The following is a 25,255-nucleotide window of genomic DNA, read 5'->3' as shown; positions in this document are numbered from 1 at the left end:
AAACATAGTCCTGATTTTTGCAGGACTAAATTCACATCTTGGAAACTTTTTGATTGTCTTTATTCTAACACTTTTATCCTAAAGGATAACATCAAGAACTCACTATATCCTCCACTAAAGGATAATCCTACACTCAAGTGTTATACACACACAACATTTACACAGTTTATATACACGTGTGCCTGTTTAAAATTTGTAAGTATATGAAAATATGAATCTGATGCTTTGAAAGAACCTTTATAATTTCAGGATGTGATAAGGTTCATTATTCCTCAAATGTTTAATGCTAACAGTAAGACTATGCTTTTATCCTAAAGAAATGTACATTAGAAAGAATTTATAATGTGTAATCTTTCAACTCAGATAATCCTTGTTAATATCTGAAAAGATGTACATTTCTTCATTTTAAAATATAAACAACACAATGTGAAAAGTGTAAGTTCTTTACCTTTACCAATTACTAGCACAGAAAAGAATACATCGGGGGCCTTCTCTTTTACTATTTTTGGTATTTGAGAATAATTTTGGTCTAAAAGTACAGAAAGATAAATAACATGAAGTCCAATTTTCAGGAAGTTCTTACAAATGTCTGGGGGGTGATAAATGCATGCTGTGCTTTGTAATTAAATACAATTTGCTGATTCATTAAAGAAATATAAAAATAGCTAAATTAATTTGGAATTTTTTCAAAGAAGTTTCGGAATAAAAGTAGTATTTGGTTTGGTTTAAAATCTTATATATCATATTGGAAGTTGATATTATGTTTGAGAAAGGAAAGTGGCCCATGAGTAAAAGGTTAAAATTCTAGATGTTTTTGGTATTTAAAATTCACTGATGTAACTCAATTAGTGAAGGACTGGGAATTGGTAAGAAGAATATTTTATGTACTGTTTTTGAAAAAATAGCTAACTCAGAGAGTATAAAACAAGGATAAGCAATTTAAGGCTACACATAAACAAACACAACTTTGGAAATGCATGCATTTTCAGAGATGTTTTAGAAAAGCTGAAGAGCAAAATAGCCATCTGGGTGAGACTGTGATTCATGTGGGATGATGCAGATGGCGAAGTTTGGGAGTGGGGCAGGCGGGGCGCTGAGGAAATAGTCAGCCTGGCTGATCTGTACCAATTAATAATTGCAAGAGCTGTTTCAGAAGTAGTATACTTTTTCTATGACCCATGTGAAAATTTGAAAAAAAATTATGAAAATTATCAACAGGTGCAATATGAATCAATTTTTATTCAGAAAAGAACCTGAGCTTTCTGTAGGTAAAAGCATTGAGTAGACATTCAAAGTAAGAAAATGGTGAGGAAGAAAATCAGCACCAGTTGAGGAAAAGTGTGAGGAGGATCAAGATATTTGGGCAGCCTGATCTTAGAAATCTGAACTTGCTATCAGTCTGGGAAAGAAGAGGAAAACATTGATGAAATTATTTAAGGGAAATTTCTATTATGAGCATTCAAACTACTGTTGTTATTTAAATTTTAAAGAAAGGTTCAAAAGGATTATGATGCATATTTTTGAAATATAAGCTACTTTAAAGCTATTTAAGAGAAAATTCAGTAAACATACTAAATAATTCTGAGCAGAGTAATATGCTAAGTTTGAATGAAACAGTGAAATCCAAGGTTTGAGAAATATTGAAAATTCGGAGTGTAAGAACAAAGAAAAACTGAAGGAAGAAAACAGCAGCAGAATCACAGAACCCAAGAATAGACCAACAGTTACCAAAAGGAAAGGGACTGGGGAGGATGGGTGGGAAGGGAGGGATAAGGGCAGGGAAAAAGAAAGGGGGCATTAGATTAGCATGTATAATGTGGGGGGGCATGGGGAGGGCTGTGCAACACAGAGAAGACAAGTAGTGATTATACAGCATCTTAATATGCTGATGGACAGTGACTGTAATGGGGTTTGTGGGGGGGTCCTTGGTGAAGGGGAGAGCCTAGTAAACATAATGTTCTTCATGTAACTGTAGATTAATGATAACAAACTTAAAAATTAAAAAATTAAAAAATGAACAATGGCTCTACCGAGAGTAGAAAAACATGAAAAAGAATGGATCCAAACAAGAGGCTTCCAAAATCTAATATCTCTTTGAAAGGAGGGAAAAACACAAAATATTGATAACCCAGAGTCACTGATTGACATGCATTTCCATGAAATGTTGAGAAGTTTCTAGTGGATTCTATGTGTCAAAAGTGGAAATTGTTGAAAGATTGGAGCTTTGAAAAAGTCAGTCTTATGTTGAGCCAAACCTCAGACTTAGACTTATTTAAATGTAAAAGTTTACTTAGTTTTTTTGAGATTATTTCTTCATTTATAAATTGTTTATATTTAATTACATAATTAAATCTTACACAGTAAGGATGATTTCCTATTATTTAAAATACTGATTGTAACAACTGTAGTCATTAAACAGTTTAAAATCATGTGTGATCTAAGTGATAGTAAAATTTTAATTTGTTAAGGAAAAGAAGAGCTTAAAAATAAGGGCACTGTTTAACATGAATTTTTTAGCTTATTATCTTAATGAGGTAAATTTCTGTGAGAGATTGATGCCAAAATTAACAGTGATTTAAGAAAGCAATTCAGTTGTTTAAAAAATGAGATTTACAATGTGGAAAATAACATTCAGAAAATAAATATGGGAAAACAGGTCACTTTTTTGTTGTTTTGTTTGACAACCATATTTGATTAACTTTAGTCTGTGTCAACATGTAGACCAAAATTCATAAAATCTATCATAGTAAAAACTTAGAATATTTTGTAAATTCATCACACATTAATCTTTTTTGTTTTTTTCCAAAATATATATTTACTTTACCTACATTTTTTAAAATTCATTTTATTACCATTAACCTACAATTACATGAAGAACATTGTGGTTACTAGACTCCCCCCCTTCACCAAGTCCCACCGCACAAACCCCATTACAGTTACTGCCCAACAGCATAGTAAGATGCTGTAGACTCACTACTTGTCTTCTCTGTGTTGCACATCCCTCCCTATGCTTCCCCCCACATTATACATGCTAATTGTAAGGCCCCCTTTCTTGTTCCCTGCCCTTATCCCTCCATTTCCACCCCTCCTGCCCAGTCCCTTTCCCTTTGGTAACCGTTAGTCCATTCTTGGGTTCTGTGATTCTTCTGCTGTTTTGTTCCTTCAGTTTTTCTTTGTTCCTATACTCCACATATGAGAGAAATCATTTGCTACTTGTCTTTCTCTGCCTGGCTTATTTCACTGAGCATAATACCCTCTAGCTCCATCCATGTTGTTGCAAATGGTAGGATTTGTTTTCCTTTTTTTTATTTTTATTTTTATTTTGGTATCATTAATCTACAATTACGTGAAGAACATTATGTTTACTAGGCTTCCCCCTTCACCAAGTCCCTGCCACATACCCCCACACAGTCACTGTCCATCTGCGTAGTAAGATGCTGTAAAATCACTACTCATCTTCTCTGTGTTGCACAGCCCTACCCTTGCCCCCCATGCACTATACATGCTAATCATAATGCCCTCTTTCTTTTTCCCTGCCCTTATCCCTCCCTTCCCACCCATCCTACCCAGTCTCTTTCCCTTTGGTAACTGTTAGTCCATTCTTGGGTTCTGTGCTTCTGCTACTGTTTTATTCCCTCAGTTTTCCTTTGTTCTTATACTCCACATATGAGTGAAATCATTTGCTACTTGTCTTTCTCTGCCTGGCTTATTTCACTGAGCATAATACCCTCTAGCTTCATCCATGTTGTTGTGAATGGTAGGATCTCTTTTTTTTCTTATAGCTGAATAATATCCCATTGTGTATATGTACCACATCTTCTTTATTCATTCATCTACTGATGGACATTTAGGTTGTTCCATATCTTGGCTATTGTAAATAGTGCAGCGATAAACATAGGGGTGCATCTGTCTTTTTCAAACTGGAGTGCTGCATCCTTAGGGCAAATTATTAGAAGTGGAATTCCAGGGTCAAATGGTATTTCTATTTTGAGGTTTTTGAGAAACCTCCATACTGCTTTCCACAATGGTTGAACTAATTTGCATTCCCTCCAGCAGTGTAGCAGGGTTCCCCTTTCTCTGCAACCTCGCCAACATTTGTTGTTGTTTGTCTTTTGGATGGTGGTGATGCTTACTGGTGTGAGGTGATATCTTATTGTGGTTTTAATTTGCATTTCTCTGGAAAGCAATGTGGAGCATCTTTTGTGTCTGTTGGCCATTTGATTTCTTCTTTGGAGAACTGTCTATTCAGCAACTCTGCCCATTTTTTAATTGAATTATTTCCTTTTGTTTGTTGAGGTGCATGAGCTCTTTACATATTTTGTATGTCAACCCTTTATCGGATCTGTCATTTTTGAATGTATTCTTCCATACTTTAGGGTACCTTTTTGTTCTATTGATGGTGGCCTTTGCTGTACAGAAGCTTTTCAGCTTGATATAGTCCCAGTTTTTCATTTTTCCTTTGTTTCCCTTGCCCAGGAAGTTATGTTTGTGAAGAAGTCACTCATGTTTATGTCCATGAGATTTTTGCCTGTTTTTTTTGTAAGAGTTTTATAGTTTCATGACTTACATTCATGTCTTTGATCCATTTTGAATTTACTTTTGTCTATGAGGTTAGACAGTGATCCAGTTTCATTCTCTTACATGTAGCTGTCCAGTTTTGCCAGCACCATCTGTTAAAGAGACTGTCATTTCCCCATTGTATGTCCATGGCTCCTTTATCAAATATTAATTGGCCATATATGTTTGGGCTAATGTCTGGAGTCTCTATTCTGTTCCACTGGTCTGTGGCTCTGTTCTTGTGCCAGTACCAAATTGTCTTGATTACTGTGGCTTTGTAGTAGAGCTTGAAGTTGGGGCGTGAGATCCCTGCCTAACTTTATTCTTCATTCTCAGGATTCTGTTGGCTATTCGGGGTCTTTGGTGGTTCCATATGAATTTTTCAACTATTTGTTCTATTTCCTTGAAGAATGTTGTTGGTAATTTGAAAGGGATAGCTTCAATTCTGTATATTGCTTTGGGAAGGATGCCCATTTTGACGATATTAATTATTCTTAGTCAAGAGCATGGGATGAGTTTCCATTTGCTAGTGTCCTCTTTAGTTTCTCTTAAGTGTGTCTTATAGTTTTCAGGGTATAGATCTTTCACTTCCTTGGTAAGGTTTATTCCTATGTATTTTATTCTTTTTGATGCAATTGGGAATGGAATTCCTTTCCTGATTTCTCTATTAGTTCATTTTTAGGGTATAGGAAAGCCACAGATTTCCATGTGTTAATTTTGTATCCTGCAACTTTGCTGTATTCCAGTATCAGTTCTAGTAGTTTTGTAGTGGAGTCTTTAGGGTTTTTTATGTACAATATCATGTCTTCTACAAATAGTGACAGTTTGACTTCTTCTTTACCAATTTGGATTCCTTGTATTTCTTTGTTTTGTCTAATTGCCATGGCTAGGACCTCCAGTACTATGTTGAATACCAGTGGGGAGAGTGAGCATTCCTGTCTTGTTCCTGATCTCAGAGGAAAAGCTTTCAGACTTTCACTGTTCAGTATGAAGTTGGCTGTGGGTTTATCATCTATGGCCTTTATTATGTTGAGGTACCTGCCCTCTATACCCATTTTGTTGAGAATTTTTGTCATGAATAGATGTTCAATTTTGTTGAATGCTTTTTCAGCATCTATGCAGATGATCATGTGGTTTTTGTCTTTCTTTTTGTTGATGTGGTGGATGATGTTGATGGATTTTCGAATGTTGTACCGTCCATGCATCCCTGGGATGAATCCCACTTCGTCATGGTGTATGATCCTTTTGATGTATTTTGAATTTGGTTTGCTAATATTTTGTTGACTATTTTTACATCTACATTCATCAGGGATATTGGTCTGTAATATATTTTTTTGGTGGGGTCTTTGCATGGTTTTGATATTAGGGTGATGTTGGCCTCCTAGAATGAGTTTGGGAGTATTCCTTCCTCTTCTGTTTTTTGGAAAACTTTAAGAAGAATGGGTATTATATCTTCTCAGTATGTCTGATAAAATTCTGAGATAAATCCATCTGGCCTGGGGGTTTTGTTCTTTGGTAGTTTGTTGATTCCCACTTCAATTTCATTTCTGGTAGTTGGTTTATTTAGATTTTCTGTTTCTTCCTTGGTCAGTCTTGGAAGGTTGTATTTTTCTAGGAAGCTGTCCATTTCTTCTAGGTTTTCCAGCTTCTTAGCATATAGGTTTTCATAGTAGTCTCTAATAATTCTTTGTATTTCTGTTGGGTCCATCGTGATGTTTCCTTTCTCATTTCTGATTCTGTTGATGTGTATTGATTCTCTTTTTCTCTTAATAAGTCTGGCTAGATGTTTATCTATTTTGTTTATTTTCTCAAAGAACCACCTCTTGGTTTCATTGATTTTTGCTATTGTTTTATTCTTCTCAATTTTGTTTATTTCTTCTCTGATCTTTATTATGTTCCTCCTTCTGCTGACTTTAGGCCTCATTTGTTATTCTTTTTCCAATTTTAATATTGTAACATTAGACTATTCATTTGAATTTGTTCTTCCTTCTTTAAATATGCCTGGATTGCTACACACTTTCCCCTTATGACTGCTTTTGCTGCATCCCACAGAAGTTAGGGCTTTGTGTTGTTGTTGTGATTTATTTCCATATATTGCTGGATCTCCATTTTAATTTGGTCATTGATCCATTGACTATTTAGAAGCATGTTGTTAAGCCTCCATGTGTTTGTGAGCCTTTTTGCTTTCTTTGTACAATTTATTTCTAATTTTATACCTTTCTGGTCTGAAAAGGTGATAGAATTTCAACCTTTTTTAATTTACTAAGGCTCTTTTTGTGGTCTAGTATGTGCTCTATTCTTGAGAATGCTCCATGTGCACTCAAAAAGAATGTGTATCCTGTTGCTTTTGAGTGTAGAGTTCTATAGATGTCTATTAGATCCATCTGTTCTAGTGTGTTGTTCAGTGCCTCTGTGTCCTTACTTATTTTCTGTCTGGTGGGTCTGTCCTTTGGAGTGAATGGTGTGTTGAAGTCTCCTAAAATGAATGCATTGCATTCTTTTTCCTCCTTTAGTTCTGTTAGTATTTGTTTCACATATATTGGTGCTCCTGTGTTGGGTGCATATATATTTATAATGGTTATATCCTCTTGATGAACTGAGTCCTTTATCATTGTGTAATGTCCTTCTTTATCTCTTGCTACTTTTTTTGTTTTGAAGTCTATTTTGTCTGATACAAGAACTGCAACACCTGATTTTTTTCTCCTTGTTGTTTGCATGAAATATCTTTTTCCATCCCTTGACTTTTAGTCTGTGCATGTCTTTGAGTTTAAGGTGAGTCTCTTGTAAGCAGCATATAGATGGGTCTTGCTTTTTTATCCATTCACTGACTCTCTGTTTTTTGATCGGTGCATTCAGTCCATTGACATTTAGGGTGATTATCAATAGGTATGTACTTATTGCCATTTCAGGCTTTAGATTTGTGGTTGCCAATGGTTCCAGGTTACTTTCCTTACTGTCTAAGAGTCTAACTTAACTCACGTAGTATGCTGTTTCAAACACAATCTAAGGTTACTTTTCTATTTCTCTGCCTTTTCTTCCTCCTTCATTCTTTATATATTAGGTATCAAATACTGTACTTTTTCTCTATCCCTTAATTGACTTTGGGGATAGTCAATTTAATTTTGCATTTGCCTCGCAAACAGCTTCTCCACCCTCCCTACCATGGTTTTACTACCTCTGGTGACAGCTATCCAACCCTAGGAACACTTCCATCTATAGCAGTCCCTCCAAAATACACTGCAGAGATGGTTTCTGGGAGGTAAACTCTCTCAGCTTTTGCTTATCTGGAAATTGTTTAATCCCTCCTTCAAAATTAAATGATCTTGCTGGATAAAGTAATTTTGGATCTAGGCCCTTCTGCTTCATGGCATTAAATACATCATGCCACTCCCTTCTGGCCTGTAGAGTTTCTGCTGAGAAGTCTGATGTTGGCCTGATGGGCTTTCCTTTGTATGTGATCTTATTTCTGCCTCTGGCTGCTTTTAACAGTCTGTCCTTATCCTTCATCTTTCCCATTTTAATTACTATGTGTCTTGGTGTTGTCTTCCTTGGGTCCCTTGTGTTGAGAGATCTATGGATCTCCATGGCCTGAGAGACTATCTCCATCCCCAGATTGGGGAAGTTTTCAGCAACTACCTCCTCAAAGACACATTCTATCCCTTTCTTTCTCTTTTCTTCTTCTGGTATCCCTATAATGCAAATATTGTTCGCTTGAATTGGTCACACAGTTCTCTCAATATTCTTTCATTCTTAGAGATCCTTTTTTCTCTGTACCTCAGTTTCTTTGTGTTCCTCTTCTCTAGTTTCTATTTCATTTACTGTCTCCTCCACTGTATCCAACCTGCTTTTAATACCCTCCATCGTGCTCTTCAACAATTGGAACTCCGATCTGAATTCTTTCCTTCTTTCTTGGATATCTTTCTGTAACTCCATTAGAATGTTGATGACTTTTATTTTGAACTCCATTTCAGGAAGAGTCATGAGTTCCATATCATTTAAATCTTCCTCAGGAATTGTATTAATAATTTTACTCTGGACAAGGTTCCTTTGGCATTTCCTCTTTGTATACACCATCCTCTAGTGTCCAGAAGCTCTATTGTGGAGCTGCTCAGCCCCTGAAGCAATGTCTGGGTCACAGGGGAGCGGTACTGGTGCCTGAGGGGAGGAAAGAGGTGTTCCCCACCTTCTGGCTGCTGTGCCTGTCTCCACTGCCTGAGCCAGTTGGCCAGGCACAGAAGTATAAGTTTTTGTCCCAGAACAGCCGGATATGGATACCTGCTTTCCACAAGTGGCCGGAATCCCCATCTTCCAGGAACTCTGCCTGTATTAACTTTCCAACTCGGTAGTCATGGGTGTCTCATGAAAGGACAATGAAATGTAGGTTTGTGCTCCCAGAGCAGATCTCCGGAGCTAGGTATTGAGCAGTTCCAAGCCTTCCACTCTATCCCTGCCCCATTGCCCCATTTCTCTTCCTCCCGCTGGTGAGCTGAGGTTGGGGAGGGGCTTGGGTCCCATGGAGCCTCAGCTCTGGTACATTACCACGTTTGGTGAGGTCTGCTCTTTTCTCCAGGTGTGTGCAGTTTGATGCCATCCTCTTTCCTGTTGCTCCCTCAGGATTAGTTGTGCCAACTATATTTTCTTATTGTATCCTGTTTTAGGAGGAAGCCTCTGTCTCTCCTCTCACACCACCATCTTTAATACATTCCTGATCACACATTAATCTTTAACTACCAAAGTTCCCTTCAGCTAGACAGGTGTCTCTTGAACATGCTCTCATGAAGTTTCATTTTTCTTCCAAACATTTAGTAAGTGATTCTTTTCAAAAATTTAAATAACTTTCTTGAAAAATTATATTTGAAAATGTTACAAAGTATAAATCTATCAGTTCCAGCTTTGGATCTCATGACAATGCCAAGATTTTATAAAAGCGTAGAAACTCTTAATCTTAATTTCCCTTATGTTGATAAATCCAGTTATGAATTTACACTCATCCATAGACAGAAAAGCTCTGAACAAGTCTCTCTGAGGACTTACTTCAAGTAAAAGATCTTTTCATACATATCAGTGTTGATCTTCATTAGGCAACATTCTCCATGAGCCAGATGCAAGTGCAGTGAGGGGCCCACAGCCTGTGTGTCCTGGCCAAGCAGCAGGATCCGAGAACCCAGCCCTCAGAGCCCTGCTCCTTTCCTCCACTCCAGACAAAGAATGAGACAAGCAGGCCAGGAGTCCAAAAGTGGAACTTTCCACAACAAAAATTCCAACAGAATAAAACAGAAGTAAGCACTATGAAAGAAACTCAGACAATTTTATTATTTATTTTTCTACTTCCTGTCTTTCATTGTTTATCCCTTTTGTGTTCCAGCACATTTGTGTCAACCAGCATTTCCAGAAATGGCCAATTCCACCATGGTACCTGAGTTTCTCCTCATGGGCTTTGCTGAGATGCTAGAGTTAAGGGTCCTACATGCCCTGTTATTCCTACTGATGCACTTAGCCACCCTGTTGGGGAATCTTCTCATCATCACTGCCACCACTTTGGACCAGAACCTTCACACGCCCACGTACTTCTTCTTCAGGAACATGTCCATCTTAGACCTGTGCTACATTTCTGTTACTGTGCCCAATGCCTGTGTCAACTCCCTCACTGACAACAGGGCCATTTCAGTGGCTGGCTGTGCAGCTCAGCTCTTCCTGGTCATTTATTGTGCATTTGTGGAGCTTCTGTTCCTCACCATCATGGCCCATGACCACTATGTGGCCATCTGCCAGCCCCTCCACTACCCCGTCATCATGACACCAGTTCTGTGTCTGGACAACACTGGTCTCCCTGCTCATTGGGTTCATCTATGCAGCTGTGCACACAGGGAACACATTCCAGTTGTCCTTCTGTCAGTACAACGTGGTCCATCAGTTCTTCTGTGACATCCCCTCTCTGCTCAGCCTCTCCTGCTCTGACACTTTCAGCAATGAGCTGTTAATTTTTATTGCCACCATGGGGATTTATGGTGGCTGCTTCATCTTCATTGCCATGTCATACCTTCACATATTTGCCACTGTGCTCAAGTTTCCGACCAGAGAGCATGGCAAGGCCTTCTCCACGTGTGTCCCTCACCTCCTTGTGTTCTCTGTCTTCCTCGGTTCTGGCAGCTGTGTGTACCTAAGGCCTTCAGGAGCCTCTGATACAGTTCTGGACATGATTCTTTCTGTATTTTATACCATTTTTCCCCCATTCTTGAGTCCTATCATCTACAGTCTTAGAAACAAACAAGTAAAGGAAGCTTTAAGGAAGGTAATATCAAGGAAGTTTCATTCAGGAAAATTATAAAGATTATCTTTGGATTTATTCAAATGTCTCTTAGTAAGACTCAAATTTCTATAAAATCCACTATTTTCTGTGTTTTGCATATTAGATTGCCTACCCCTAAATTACATTATCTAAACCTGAGTGTTTGATCTTATAAAATAATTATTTTGTGTTTTGCATCACTCTATTTTCTAAAAAAAAAAATGAGTAGGGATTTCCAAGTGAAATCCAAGGTTTGAGAAATATTTAAAATTCTTAGATATTTTCCATACACTATAAAAATGGAAAAATGGCTCTACCAGGAGTAGAAAAACATGAAAAAAGAATAGATCCAAAGAAGAGGCTTCCAAAATCTAATATCTTTTTGAAAAGAGGGAAAAACACACACAAAAAAGTTCATTTTCTTCTCAGATATGTTATCTATCAGGGTTTTTTTTAGTAAAATATCACATCTGGAAAATATGAAAACATAACCCCTAATTATTATTACTAGTATTAACTAATTACTTATTAGTATCAACATACAAATTGGCTATGTCAACTTGAAATTTATTTTAGTTTATTTATTTCTATAGTATAATCCTCTATCTGTACCTGTGGACTAAGAACTAATATTTCCTTAATATAGTATATTTTCTAAATCTTTCATAACAGCATATTTCCCTAAACTTTTTGTTTTACAAACTGGCATACACTTTTTCCTCATTAATTCATAACAATTGTCACATATTCAAGAGCAAAGGAGAAGGAAATGAGTTCATATAAATATCATGCCTAACACAAAAATATCCCAATAAAAATATATTGTTTCCAGATCAGGAGTCTAGAGGTCAGATGCCACAAGTGTCGGCAGGCTTGGCTGTCTCCTAGGGCTCTGAAGAGAATCTGTTCTGTGCCTCTAGACTGTGTTCTGCTGTCTTTCTAGCCAGCTTTGGCATTCACCGGTCTCTGCTGCATAACCCCCATCATGGCTGAATAAACTCTCATGTGGTGCTCTGTGTGTGTGTGTCTGCTCCCAAACCTCACATTTTGGTAAGAATGCCAGTCACACCAGAAGTTAGGGCTTCAACATATGAATTTTGGGAGAACACAACTGAACCCATAACATCAATTGAAAAGTAACTGAGTAGTTAGCTGACGGAGGAAAATAAGGGATGTTTGAATAATAAAAATGAGCTGTTCGTGATGCCACCGTAATTTATTTTCACTGTGTAAAACACTGAATGAATCCAGAGGTTCCTTCACAGTGAGTTAAACAAGAACTACTGTGCCCAGGGAGGGGCTGGTTTCCTGAGGTCACGCAGAGTTCCATGGTCCCTTGTCTGTCTCAGTTGGTTAGAATTTGTTTGTGGTGAAATATAATTACCAGTTTTAATATCTTCAGTAAAAGTGCTATGTTATGTGTCCCCCTTTACTAGACTTCTCTTGCCCCCCTTCTTGAGTGTTGACAGGGTGGCCGCAGAAGGGCTAGGCAGATGTTTGGGCTTCAGGTCCAGACGACCCCCTCACTTTCACTCGGCATTCTCATGGTGTTTCCTTTTGTTTGTTTTCATGTCTTTCATACTCTGTTTGATACTGAATCAACTTGTGGTTAAGCTAACAGGATGGTGGCTACGCCACACTACTCAAGACCTGTGAACTATATACCCGAGGAACAATTAGGATCAAACAACATAACAAACCAGTGTATCTGAGACTCTCAGAAAATTTGACCCATATCGTAATGAAAAATATCAAGTCATTTGAGAAGATATGTATGTAAGCTGTAGAACATCAAAATTGCAAATACACCTTACCTAGGTGACAGACTCTTTCCTCTTCCATAAACTGAAACTAATGGTCTGTATTACAGGATGCACATCCTCTAGTTGTGGAAAAATCTGTTAGGTACTTCTCAAATATCTGACAGCCTTCAGTCAAACATTTCTAAAGTTACAGCAGAAGAAAAGATCTACACAAAAACATTTTCCTCTGATGAGTAAAAAATTGTTTTAATTATTTTATTCTGCAAAATTTTATAGCATTTGTCTTTACAGAAAAGCTCTTATCCTTTATGATTTATTTATGAGGAACAACCATTAAGCACCCTATGCTTTGCAGTTAGTTTGAATTTATTTGTTCTGTTTTATTTTAGTGTCCTCAAAAATGGTTGCTTAAGATGATTACACTGTAAAATTTTACAGATAACATTATCACTTGTGAGTAGATCTAACATATAAAGGACCTTCTATGAATGGACCATATAAGAACTGCATCTGGATAAGACTGTTAAAATACAAGTTTAGATCTACAGAATCTTCTCAGTATTCCAGAAAAAATTTAAACTCTACCTTTGCATACATTTCCTGATACAACTATAACTTCCCTGAATCTGTTAGAGAAATAGGCCTTCTAAATATTTTGTAATGAATTAGGGTGGTCAGAACAATGAATTGTAGGTTTCACATTTAAAACAGCAATAAATTAAATGTTATTCATTAGCACTGTTGAAAGGCATCTGTTTAGATGAAAGACTTTTTGGATGTTTTATCTAGTGTTACGATGTTTTGTAATAAACTCCGTGGCAGCATGATGAGATGGGAATAGAAATAATTGTGTTGCAAGGACATTACCATTTCCATATCTCATCTAATGTCAAAGAATGCAAAACTCTTTTTTCTGATTGGAACATAGTGGATATACCATATTATATTGGTTTCAGAAAGAATGCAAAACTCTTGTGGATAACTCCCCTAAAGGCCAAGATGGAGAGCATGAGAAAAATACACTGCTCTCAAAAGACTTCTTCATATAAATAAGCATACCTGACTCCTTTTGGCCAATCTCAATTTACTCTTATACATGGAACTGGAATATTTTGAGATTTTACTGATACAGAATACATTAGATAAAAGAATACATGTAAAATCATTACAAAAATGTTATCTCATCAATTACATTTTGAACCACAACATGTAGAATTTTTCTATTAATTATAACTTTTTAAAAGTGCAAATAAGAGGACTTAAAGTACAAGAAAGTGGTCTTGAATTACCATTTAGTAGCTAAATGTTATTATATCAAGACCTTATTTTCTCTCTCTTGAGGTAAGGTATCAAACATCTCTTTTTATGACAGAAGATACCTGCCAAAATGGATCATTGGTATTCTCAGGGACTTTCCTGAAGACAGGCATCAATTTACTGAAAAAAAGCAAATTCTTCTCTAACTTTTTGAGTACTAACAATAAGTGTTTTTGTGTCGAAATCCAAATACCATTCACTGGAGGAAAAGCAAAGACATGTCTTTCTGGTCAAAATGACATAATGGTACCCAACGAAACAGTTTTGATACCACCCACAAGAATGCTCTCCTATGCGGTGACAATATTCATAGTAGGATGGTCACCAAGTAGTACAAAGGCAAAAATGGAAAAATTGGACTTAATACGAGTGAGCTTACATTGTGAGTTCTGTCAAATAAGGGAATTTGCAAATGTCCAGCATCATTCATGCAGCCCTTCTGTGAACTCAATTTCTGTGAAGAACAGGGTGAACCAGCAATCCCCCAGAGAAAGGACACAGATGGCATCTCACTGCGGATAGGAACATCCTACACCAGCTGTGACACGGCAGGTATTTCAGATTTCTGGCTGCTTACCATTGGTGATGTTTGCAGTCTAAAATGTCACTTATCATTTGAATTGAATTAAATCAAGAAAACAAGTTATTGATCTTAAGTTTTTGCCACCAAAGAGAGTTACGGTGCAACCAATGGATAAGTACAAATACATTAGGCTTGATTGTCTTAACCAAATCTGTGTATGTTAGCCAGATTTTGGATGCATATCAAGGAGATAATAGGAATTAAAAGGCCAAAATGAAGAATAGAATGCTTAAAGAGTAATAAGTGCCAGTAAGTGATTCAAAATCAGAAATCATCATAGGGGAAAAAATAGCTAAGGAAATAAAAAAGAGCATTTGTCTTAAAGTATGATTACCTGTAGCTTTACTCATCTGATTTTTTTCTGTGGTTCTAGACAGGATTCTCCTTTAGATAGTCATCTACCTAGTGTGAATGTTTTGTCTGCAAGCTGACTTCTACTTTTCCTACAGCTTCATTTGATATATAGAAATATTTATTGAGGAAAAATTCACATTGAATTATTCTTAATGATACTCAGTTTGAGCTATCTATCAGGGACAACCTCCCATCATTTCCAGAATGACCTATTTATCTTTAAAAGAAGGACCTATAGAACAGTTTTGGGGGTTTTGTGATGTGTCTCTTAAAAGTATCTAATATTGTCTTTCCAGTGTTTTTTTTAAATCAGCCTTTCTCTGATTTCTCTTCTAGAACACAAAATGTCCTGCATATTCCCTGATTTTGTTATAACTCATGAGTCATTCCATAATTTTAACACCGTTTGACATCTGGAGAGGCTAATAATTGTCAAAACCATAAATTATTGGTCACATTTTTCCTTTACTTTTTGTTAGATCCCTTTGTTGAGTTCCCTGTTTTTGTCTAGAAGGGCCAGTCAGTGTGGGCTTAGGCTGTGTCCTCAGGAGTGATAAGGGGAAAAGCCACTTGACTTAAAAGCCAAGTGCTCACCAGAGCACAATAAACTTTTCTTTTCAAAAACGAAATCCACAACATGTTGGATGGAGATGGAGTAGATGATTCACTCATTTCCAGAAGGCATTTAACTTCCCTTTTGGGTATGTTTGGTTTTTAGCCTGTTGCCAGCCTATCACTATTTCTCCCACCTTCTGTCCTGGCAAATACTTTTCTGCTCTGTTTCTGTGAGTTTCCCTTTATCTTTTTTTAGATTCAAAGTATAAGTGATATCATTCAGTGCAATGATCTCCATTCATGCCCACATTGTCACAAATTACAGGATTTCCTTCTTTATTTAAGCCTAAAAAGATATGCCTATATATGTGATACATAGATATATATGCACACATATGCTACATGTTATTGATTCATTCATCCCTTAATGGATGCTTAGATTGTTTCCGATACTTTAACTAATGTGACTAAGGATGAAGTGAATATGGTAGCACAGATGTCTTCAAGACAATGATTTTGTTTCATTCAGATATATACCAGGAAGTGGGATTGCTGGGTCATACGATAGTTCTATTTTTAATTTTTTAACAAACCTCCATAGTTTTTCATAGTGGCAGAGTCAGTACATTCCCACCATAGTATACAAGGGCTCTAAATTTTGTTACTTCCATTGTAATTTCCTCTTTTTAAAAGAATTTTACTAACATTATTATGGAAAATACTGAAAAAACCTGGACTGGATCACTGATGGAAGAACCAAGCAGCACTCGGAGGTCTTGGAGTGTTGAGGCTTTATTTCACACCAGTGGGCTCAGAGGGGAGTAATCTCCCAAAAGTCTGAGCCCTGAGCAAAGGCAAAGGGAGCAATATATATCTTTCTGCTTCTGTATCTGTAGCATTCCTATGGGCACAGCAAGCTAGCAGGCAAGGGGGAGGGAGTTTAGGGAGTAAGGGCCTGGCAGAGGGGGGGTGAAGGGGAGGGGGAAGTGAAGGGAGTTTCTGTTTCCTTTGCTAAGAGGAGCAGAAGGGAGCCACCTGGCTGGACTGCTGTCCTTGTAAGTTGCTGTCCTTGTAAATTTTTCCTTATCACTCTCCTCTCTGAGGCCCCTTTAAACTCTATGTTTTAGGGGGCATCATTTCCCTGGTTTATGACAGGGTCACAGTGGCTCCTCATATACATGAGCTGTATGGAGGAAACGCGTTCCTTGATAAAGTTAATGAGCCAGTTAAATATGAAGGGTCCCACTAATAGCCTAAGGAACAGCAGAACCACTGGCCCAGCAAGGCCAGTTAGAAGAGTTGTTAGCCATGAATTCCATTCAAGCCATCCTTGGAATCAAGACTTCTTGTTTTTTAACATCTTATTCCTACGCTGGATGTTTTCTTTTACTTTGGCTGGAGAGCTTCTAACTATCCCAGACCTATTTGCATAAAAATAACCATCTCCTCTAAGGGCTACACATAAGCCCTAAGCCTCCTTTTATTAGCACCACTGTGCCTACTGCAGCTGATTCATCTACACTGAGCATGACTAGAGCAGAGATGAGCAAGCGGGCAGCCCATTTCACCTGGGAAATCTCACCGGAAAGAAGGAGATAGCTCCCTTTAGCCCACTATACACTTTATAACTTTTGTTCAGTTGAACATTACAGAGAGGTAGTTTGGAAATGCAGGCTGAGACTTGAGTCCAGCTAGGAGAGACAGGTAAGCACAGTAAAACAGCTTAATGATTACCCAATAGACAATGGAAAGGGCAACTTTTTTGAGGAATAGTCCAGTCCAGGGGTGCAACATCAGAGAATTCAATGCCCAGAATAAAAGTCACCACTCCTACATGAGCCAGGATCCACGGCGCACAGGTGTCCATTAGTCAGAGAGCAATCATCATGCGGAGGCAAAGAGGATACTGGAGGTCTGGCTGGGCCTCCCACTCATGTGCTTCCTCGTCAGGATGGTGGGCCCTTTTCATTCTGGAGCGACGGACCCCTGAGTGATGTCTGCAACCTTGAGGGCAGCAGGAGTGGTTAGACAACAATGTGGGGGCAAGTCTGCTGAGGTTTGAGGGGATTCTTTTTCCAACCTTTAACTCAGACTGAGTCCCCAGCCTGGAAGGAATGTACTGGGGTTCCTAGAGAGATCGGGGCTCTTTCTATGATGTATTGTTATAGCTTATTTAGGGTGTCTCCCAAGGCTTGGAGCTGTTCTCTTGCTCCCTTATCTCCTATTTGGTATAGGTTCCCTGGGATGCTTCCTAGACATGGGGGAGGGCGTCCATACACTAATTCAAAAGGGGAAAACGTTGAGTCCCAGGTGGGCAGCGATCATGCTGGAGAGCCAGGGGCAGTGAATATGGCCACGGGAGCCCAGTTTCTTGGAAAAACTTAGCTTGCATTCCCTTGAGGGTGCAATGAATTCACTCTACTTTCCCTGAACTCTGTGGCCTGTATGCAGTGTGAAGTTTCCAAGTAATGTTGAGGGATTTAGTTAACATTTGTACTACATCTGCTACAAAGGCAGGCCATTGTCACTGTGGATTGTGGATGGTAGGCCAAACTGTGGCACAATATTTCTCAGGAGGACTTTGGCTACTTCCCAGTTTCATTCTGTCCTGGTTGGGAAGGCTTCAATCCAGCCAGAGTATGTACATACTATTACTAGGAGATATCTGAGCCTTCTACTTGGCTGGACATCTGTGAAGTCTATCTCAAGGTTTTCAAAATGAGCACCTCCTGCTCTTTGGACACTGGGCGGGGGTCATAGTGTGGATTGAGCATTAATGGCACAAGTCATGCACTGCTCACTTACTGTTCAGCATAATGCTGACAACTGGCTGATGTGGTATTGCTTTTTTTTTTTTTTTACTTAGGGTGGCTCCTTCAGCTATGGCTCAGTCTTTTTCTTTTTCTACTGTGTTTGGGTGTAGGGTCCTCCACTGGGGGTGTAAGGGCCATAGTAAGGGAAGGAGCTTTATCTGTTTATTTATTGGCTGCTGCTTTAGCTGCTTTAGCTGCTAGCTGGTTCCTCTGTGTTGTAGGGTTGTTTTTCTTTTGATGTTTTTTACAATGCAGAATTGCTACTTTTTTATGTACAAAGACATTGAAGGGCCTTTTTGTCTGGCAGACCCAGGGCTGGTGTCTGTTCTGAAGCAGCTTTTATTTCCAGGAAGGTAGCTTTTGCCTCTTTTGTTCAGACAGGGACTTTCAGTCTGCCCTCCTCCCCTACCCAGGAGGTTGCAGAGGGGCCTTGTCATTGCTGAGAATCCAGGAATCCAGATTTTTGCAGAACCCTGTGTCCTCTAGGAATTCTCACATGCCCCCGCTCATCCGGGGCTGGGGCAAGGAGTCAATGACCTTTTACCTCTCTGTCTCTAGCACCCTTTTCCCTGGGTGAGGAGAAAGCCCAAGTACTGGACTTGCTGCTGGTAGATTTGTGCTTTTTTTTCTATAAGGCTCAGTATCCTGAGTCTGACAGAAGTTGCAGGAGGGCCCTTGTGCCTTTCATACAATTTTTCAGGGTGTCACTGGCAAGGAGGAGGTCATCTATGTACTGGAGGAGGGCACAGCATGTGGCATCCCTCGGAAAGCTGCAAGGTCTGCAGCCAGTGCCTCTCCAAGGAGAATGGGTAAGCTCTTGAACCCTTGTGAAAGCCATGTCCAGGTTAACTGCATCTGCTGCCCTGTGTCTGGTTTAGTCCATTCAAAGGCAAACAATAGCTGGCTTTGGAGGGCAAGCCGGAGGCAGAAAAAGGCATCCTTTAAGTCTAGGGAAGTGAACCATTTGATAGACTCTGGGATCTGGCTGAGGAGGGTGTACAGGTTTGGGACCATTGGGTTTTAAGAAACAGTCACTTTGTAATGGCTCACAGGTCTTGAACAGGCTGGTTCTCTCCTCCTGGCCTTTTGACTGGTAGAAGCAGGTTGTCCCAGGATGACTGACACTCGGTTAGTGGCACAGGCCATGCTACTCATGCTGTTTGTCAAGGTCGAGGCACAAGAAGGAATCCTGAAAATCAGGAAACCTCACAGCTGGCCCCTGCTAGTCCCTGTATTTGTTTTTGCAGTTATGATGCTGATAATTGGATTCATGTATGGGAAAAGTTTCTTGACAGATATTTTGACTAACAATCTGACCCTCGTAAAAGAGAATAATCTGACTCAAAGCTATGATCAAAACAATAGTGCCACGAATGAAAGCAGTGATCCGGGACCTACTGTCCCAGGCATGCTGCTATGAGCAATTACATTAGAACAACCTGGAATAGTCATGGAATTACATACGTCCTGTCCCCCCTTTTTGCAATAATACAAACATGACTAATGAAGAGTTCTTTACTGGACTGGAGAAGAAAGAATTAATGGAACCTGGGCCATGGAAAACCCATTTTTATTAAAAAGTTATATGAAACAGCATTGTGAAACTAAAAAAGATCCAATAACCTCCAGGGTTCAGAGGTCTCCCCATGTTGTTTATAAAATAAGGGGATGCCTCTGGTATCCACCTAGGGCTAAGAAGTCTATGGGCAAAATAGACAGATGGACATTTACAGATATCCCTTGCACAGGAATGTATGATGAAAGCGTGATAAAATACTATTACATCAATGGTCAAGTAGTATGTGCAGACTCTGTGTCACTATATGAGAGCATAAAAAGAGCTAGGAAACCATCCTGCCTATGGACATGAGAGGAAAGATGCAAGGAGTTAAAAATGTGGAGTGATTTTTTATGACAGAATAAAATGTTTATACTTTATGTGGAAATTAGATCCAGATTGTTAGGGCCCATACCTTAAAATAGGATGGGGATAGACAACTTTTGGGTGTAAACACAAGTATTAGACAATGAGTATAAGACGGTATTAGCTTAGAAAAGAATCTTAAAACCTGAGTATTTTATAACCTTAGATTCTAAATATGAACTATATAAGTAAACTTTGTATATAACCTCACATGCTTAAAAGCAAAAGCAGACATTATAAACCACATGCTGTCACACCATTTTCCTGTCTAGCACCTAGCATGTAATCTACATCTCTGGCCAAATAGGTTAGGGGAAAGTTAAACATTAAATGTTACAAGGAAGCTGTTCAAAGTAATGATAACATCTGTAATGAGCCATAATTATACAAAAACTGAAGGGAAAAAACATTGTATCATCCATGATCAAAGAAAATGTTTAACATAATGTAAGACCTAAAGATGTAAAAATAAAGACCCTGCGACTTGATATCAGGAGATACTTCACTCCGATTCTAAGTCTCGTCTCCTTATTGGCCGATGCTGTCCTTTCCTTCATGGCTCCCACCCCAGTTGGAGCTGGAGTTGGGCAGGTTAGAACGCCTGCCTCTTTGAGTCTGATCAGGTGTTCCTGGATGCCTGCTCTCTTGTCTTGTGTGAGGGGATACTGCTTCTGTCTTTGTGGCTGGACCCCCAGAATCAAATTTACAATGACATGGGTTCAGTTATGAGCAAGTCCAGGTGAGTTGCCTTCAGCTCCTACCATGGTGAAGGCAGCTCTGAATTCAGGTGGGCTACTTGAGAGGGTCTGGGTGCAGAATAGCCTCCACTCCTCTTCCCTGGGTGTGGTTATTGCCAGTATGAGGGACCCTGGTTCTTCTTGGCCTGGGTTTATTTGAGGCTGGTGTGTTCAGTTGGTTCAAAAGTCATTTGGGCTCCAAGCTTTGAGAGTATGCTGAGGAGGGGAACGGGGCACTTGGGCAGGTAGAAAAACTTATGTCAGGCCTTGTGGCCTCCAAGTTCATATTGGCGGCCTTGGCAAAAGTGCTGCTGAACTGCTTATGTCCCAGTGGCTCCTAGAATAATTGCAGTGTTTTTACTGAAGGGAGTTACAGTGAGGGTGACCACAGAGTGTTCTGCCCCTGTGTCAACTATAAAAGTCATCTGTTGTCTCCCCACTTTGACCATGGGCTCATGGGGGGCTGAGCATGAGAAAGCCCGGTCTTTGTCAGTCTGAGTCTGTTCCCATCAGGCTAATGAGCCTTTTCCTGTGAGGCTCCTCCTGGCAGTGACTGGGCTTCGGGCCTTTGCCTCAGTTGGGGCATTCATTCTTCCAATGGCCACTCTCTTCACAGTAAGCACACTGGTTCCTGGCTAGGGGTGTCCTAGGCTTTCCCCCTCTTGACGGCCAGCTTTTCTCTGCCTTTTGGTTATCTCTCTTTTAGTGCAGCTTCCAGGAAGCTGACCTTTTCTTCCTTTTTCCTTCAGCCCCTCTGTCTGCCTGAACTTCTCTGTTTAGATATACTTTGTTGGCAATTTTAATCAGTCAAGTGATATTTATCCCAGCAAAACCTTCAAGTTTTTTGAGCTTTTGTCTGATGTCTGGGGTGGCTCGAGCTACGAATGAGGTGTTGGCCATTTGGTTACTCCCTGGTGACTCAGGATTGAAGAGGTGTAGATGCAATAAACTTCACACGGTTTTTCATAATCGTCCCCAGGAGACCCTTCTGGTTGCTGAGTGACTGAAGAGACTTTGGTCATATTCATAGGCTTTTTGAACATGGCTTTCATCCCCTGGAGGAGGGCATCCTGATATCAATGGATCCGGTGCTGTCCCTCAGGGGTGGTGAGGTCCCACTCAGGGCACTCCTTGGGAACAGCGATTTCAGCCCATGCACCCCAATCAAGGACCCTGGCTGCCTCCACTCTTCTATTGTGAACAGGGTGTGGAGAAGCTATTGACAGTTTTTTAGGTCGGCTGATGGATATGTGAAGGATTCCATGAGATCAACCAGGGCTTGTGGCTTTTCTGATGGGGTGTCAGTTGTGGGGAAAGGTTGATAGTAAAACATAGACTGGCTGGGCTGGATGGTCCCATGCTTATTATGTCTTTCAGGCTCTCACATCTCTTGCACTGGCATCTGAAGGGCACCTGCTCCTGGCTGTGGGTGCAGTCCGGCTGGTGTTCCAGGGGTTCTGGAGTTGTCAGGGAGGCTGACAGTGGCAGGGTGTCTTGGGTCAGGGAGCTGGGTGCTGGTGGCCTTGGAGGCACATAAGGCGGGGGCAATATTAGTTCTTTCTCCATGTCACCAGCAAGAATTTGCAGAGGCTTAGGCTTCTGCTGATTCTTTGTAGGCTTCTTTATTGAGACAACTAATATCCTACCCTGTTCCTGCATGTTGCAAGCAAATAATACCCAATGGGGATGAATCTGGGCAACTCCTAACCAGGAGTCAATGTATGGGAACTGGTCAGGATGACCTGGATCTCCAGTGATGACCCACCAGACCAGGCGGACTGTTGGGGCATTAGGGACCCTTCTGGAGGCCATCCTACACTGAAGGTGGGCTATTCAGATTCACACAAGGTTTTTAACCTGCTGGGAGTTAATTTCACTCCATAGTCTTCTGAAAATCCCTTCCTGAAATTATTTATCATAGTGTCAAGGACTGTGGGTTTACTATACCCTGACCCCATAATGTGTCCATGGATGGTGCCTTGACAACAGACAAGGGAAGGCTGCCTCCTCTAAAGAGGAGACCAGTCAGATGCCTGTCCATTTGCACTCCTCGCAGAGACTTTGGCCAGACTTGACTAAGGTGCACCTGTATAAGTCCCGGGCCAGGTCAGCCAAAGCTGAATCACCCATATGCCCTGGATGGCTGACTGCAAAAGTGGATGAGGGCCCACTCAGATTCCATAGAGCAGGCCATGGAATCACAGATTCAGTGCAGACTGAATGACTTCAGCCGCCCTGCACAATCACTCACACACACACACACACACACACACACACACACACACACACACAGGCAGACCAGAGTTTAAACATTTCCCCCATGGGAATGTCTACCTGTGAGACTTCTAAGAAGTCTCTGGGAGGTGATCAGGCCACAATGGGTGGAGGTGGCTGAGTCAGGTGCTCCAGGGCCTTACTGGATTTCACATCAGAACCAGGTCCTCACCTGCAAAGCCTCCTTGAGTCCAGCAGGAACAGCGAAGCGGGGCTGGCCCAAGGCGACTGGGCAGGAGACTGCTGAGAGATCAGGCAGAGCGCCCCTTCTCCATTGAAATCACCTGTTCCATCACCACCCCGCCGTTTGCCCCAAACCAGTGGCAACAAAGGGCCAGTGCAGTTGCGTTTCCCAGCCAGAGAACCAAATGTTATGGAAAATACTGAAAAAACCTGGACTGGATCACTGACAGAAGAACCAAGCAGTGCTCGGAGGTCTTGGAGTGTTGAGGCTTTCTTTCACACCGGTGGGCTCAGAGGGGAGTAATCTCCCAAAATTCTGAGCCCTGAACAAAGGCAAAGGGATCAGTATATATCTTTCTGCTTCTGTATCTGGAACATTCCTATGGGCACAGCAAACTAGCAGGCAAGGGGGAAGGAGCTTAGGGAGTAAGCGCCTGGCAGACGGGGAGTGAAGGGGAGGAGGAAGTGAAGGGAGTTTCTGTTGCCTTTGCTAAGAAGAGCAGCAGAAGGGAGCCACCTGAGCTAGACTGCTGTCCTTGTAAACTTTTCCTTATCAGTTCTTTTCAGGAAGCCAAAGAATTAGCTTCACAAACAGTCAAGGTAGGAGAGCCAGGGAGAGGATTTTATTTAGAGATACAGTGAGAGAATAGAGCTCCTGGCTCACACCAAAAGGGGACAAGAGAGTCTGTAATGGTGCATTGTCTAGGGGTTTTGTAGGCAGTTGAGGGTATTTGGGAATGTGAAAAAAAGTTTAGGGGTATGGACTTTTAAATGGACCCTGAATATTAAAAAGTAACAACATGAGGACTATCCTGCCTTGATTTTTCCCTGGGATAGCGGATCCCTTGGGAGCATATCAAAAGGCCACCTGCCCAGCTCCCAAGGTGGGCTGAAGTATTGCCTGTCTGCTAAAGAGTAAGTTAAGATTCTTACTTCTTAAACTTCCTGGGTGTTAAAATATAATCTTATCTTTAAGGTGTAATCCTTCCTGCCTTTTACTGTGTTGTTTACAGCTGGGTCTGCATGCTAAATTTGTTGCCCAGTTTGCAAATCACTTCATCAGGTCTGAAGGATGAAAGACAGCACATAGGCCTGGGCCTTTTAGCATGCTAAAGTGAATCTTACACATGATTACAAGTGATTAGCATTAAAAAAACATATGTTACTCTTCTTTATCTGGGGAATATTAACTGATCTCATTGAAGAATAATCCTAGAGCTTAATGTTTAACACAGAGTTTTGGTAGGGGGTTTCCTTGCCTGTAGTTACAACACTCTGACTAAATATCCTGCTTTGCTTTTTCCAGAGGCCCTCACCCTATTCTGTCTAAACCCATGGTCCCTGTCTCAAAAGGGTTCGAAATGTACCACACCAAAATATGCCATTTTGGCACAAGGATTACTTTCAGATGAAAACCGCAAAGACACAGCACACCCAAGAAAATCTCTTATCTCCCACTTAACTGCCTAAAAGAAAGTGTGTGTTTCCCTGTTTGTCTGAGAAATCTGCAATTATAAAAGCAATTTACATTAGAAAGGGTGCCTGCACTAGGAAGAGAGCTATTATCAGAGTTAACTTCTTGACCTAAGAAAATTACCTATACAACGGGCCATCTGTTGGCTGAGCAAATGTTTCCTCCTTTGAGTTGCTTCCCCCACTCAAGAAGCCTCAAACCCCTGCCTGTTTCCTGAGCTCAGATGGTATATAAAATCTCAGGTCTCTGTGCACCTTTTGGGTCTCATATTTTTGTGAGAATTCTGTATGTACATAATTAAGATTATGTTTTATTTTTCCTGTTAACCTGTTTTATGCCAAATCAATTCTTAGACATGTGTACTTCTACAAAGGTAGAAGGGAAAAAAATTTTCCTCCCCTGCATGGGTAAGTTCTGCCAGCTTTGTGTATC

The 25,255-nt window shown here is 40.2% G+C and overlaps 1 pseudogene; it reads left to right on the top strand.

Annotated features, from left to right (window-relative positions):
- The first annotated feature begins 9,951 nt into the window (after window positions 1-9,951).
- On the top strand, window positions 9,952-10,885 carry LOC140846155 (olfactory receptor 14C36-like; annotated as a pseudogene).
- Window positions 10,886-25,255: the final 14,370 nt, after the last annotated feature.

The sequence above is a fragment of the Manis javanica genome, chromosome 14 (assembly GCF_040802235.1).
Source record: "Manis javanica isolate MJ-LG chromosome 14, MJ_LKY, whole genome shotgun sequence".
Taxonomy (NCBI): Eukaryota; Metazoa; Chordata; class Mammalia; order Pholidota; family Manidae; genus Manis; species Manis javanica.
Note: the sequence above shows the minus strand (reverse complement) of the source record. Positions and strands in the feature narration are given on the sequence as shown.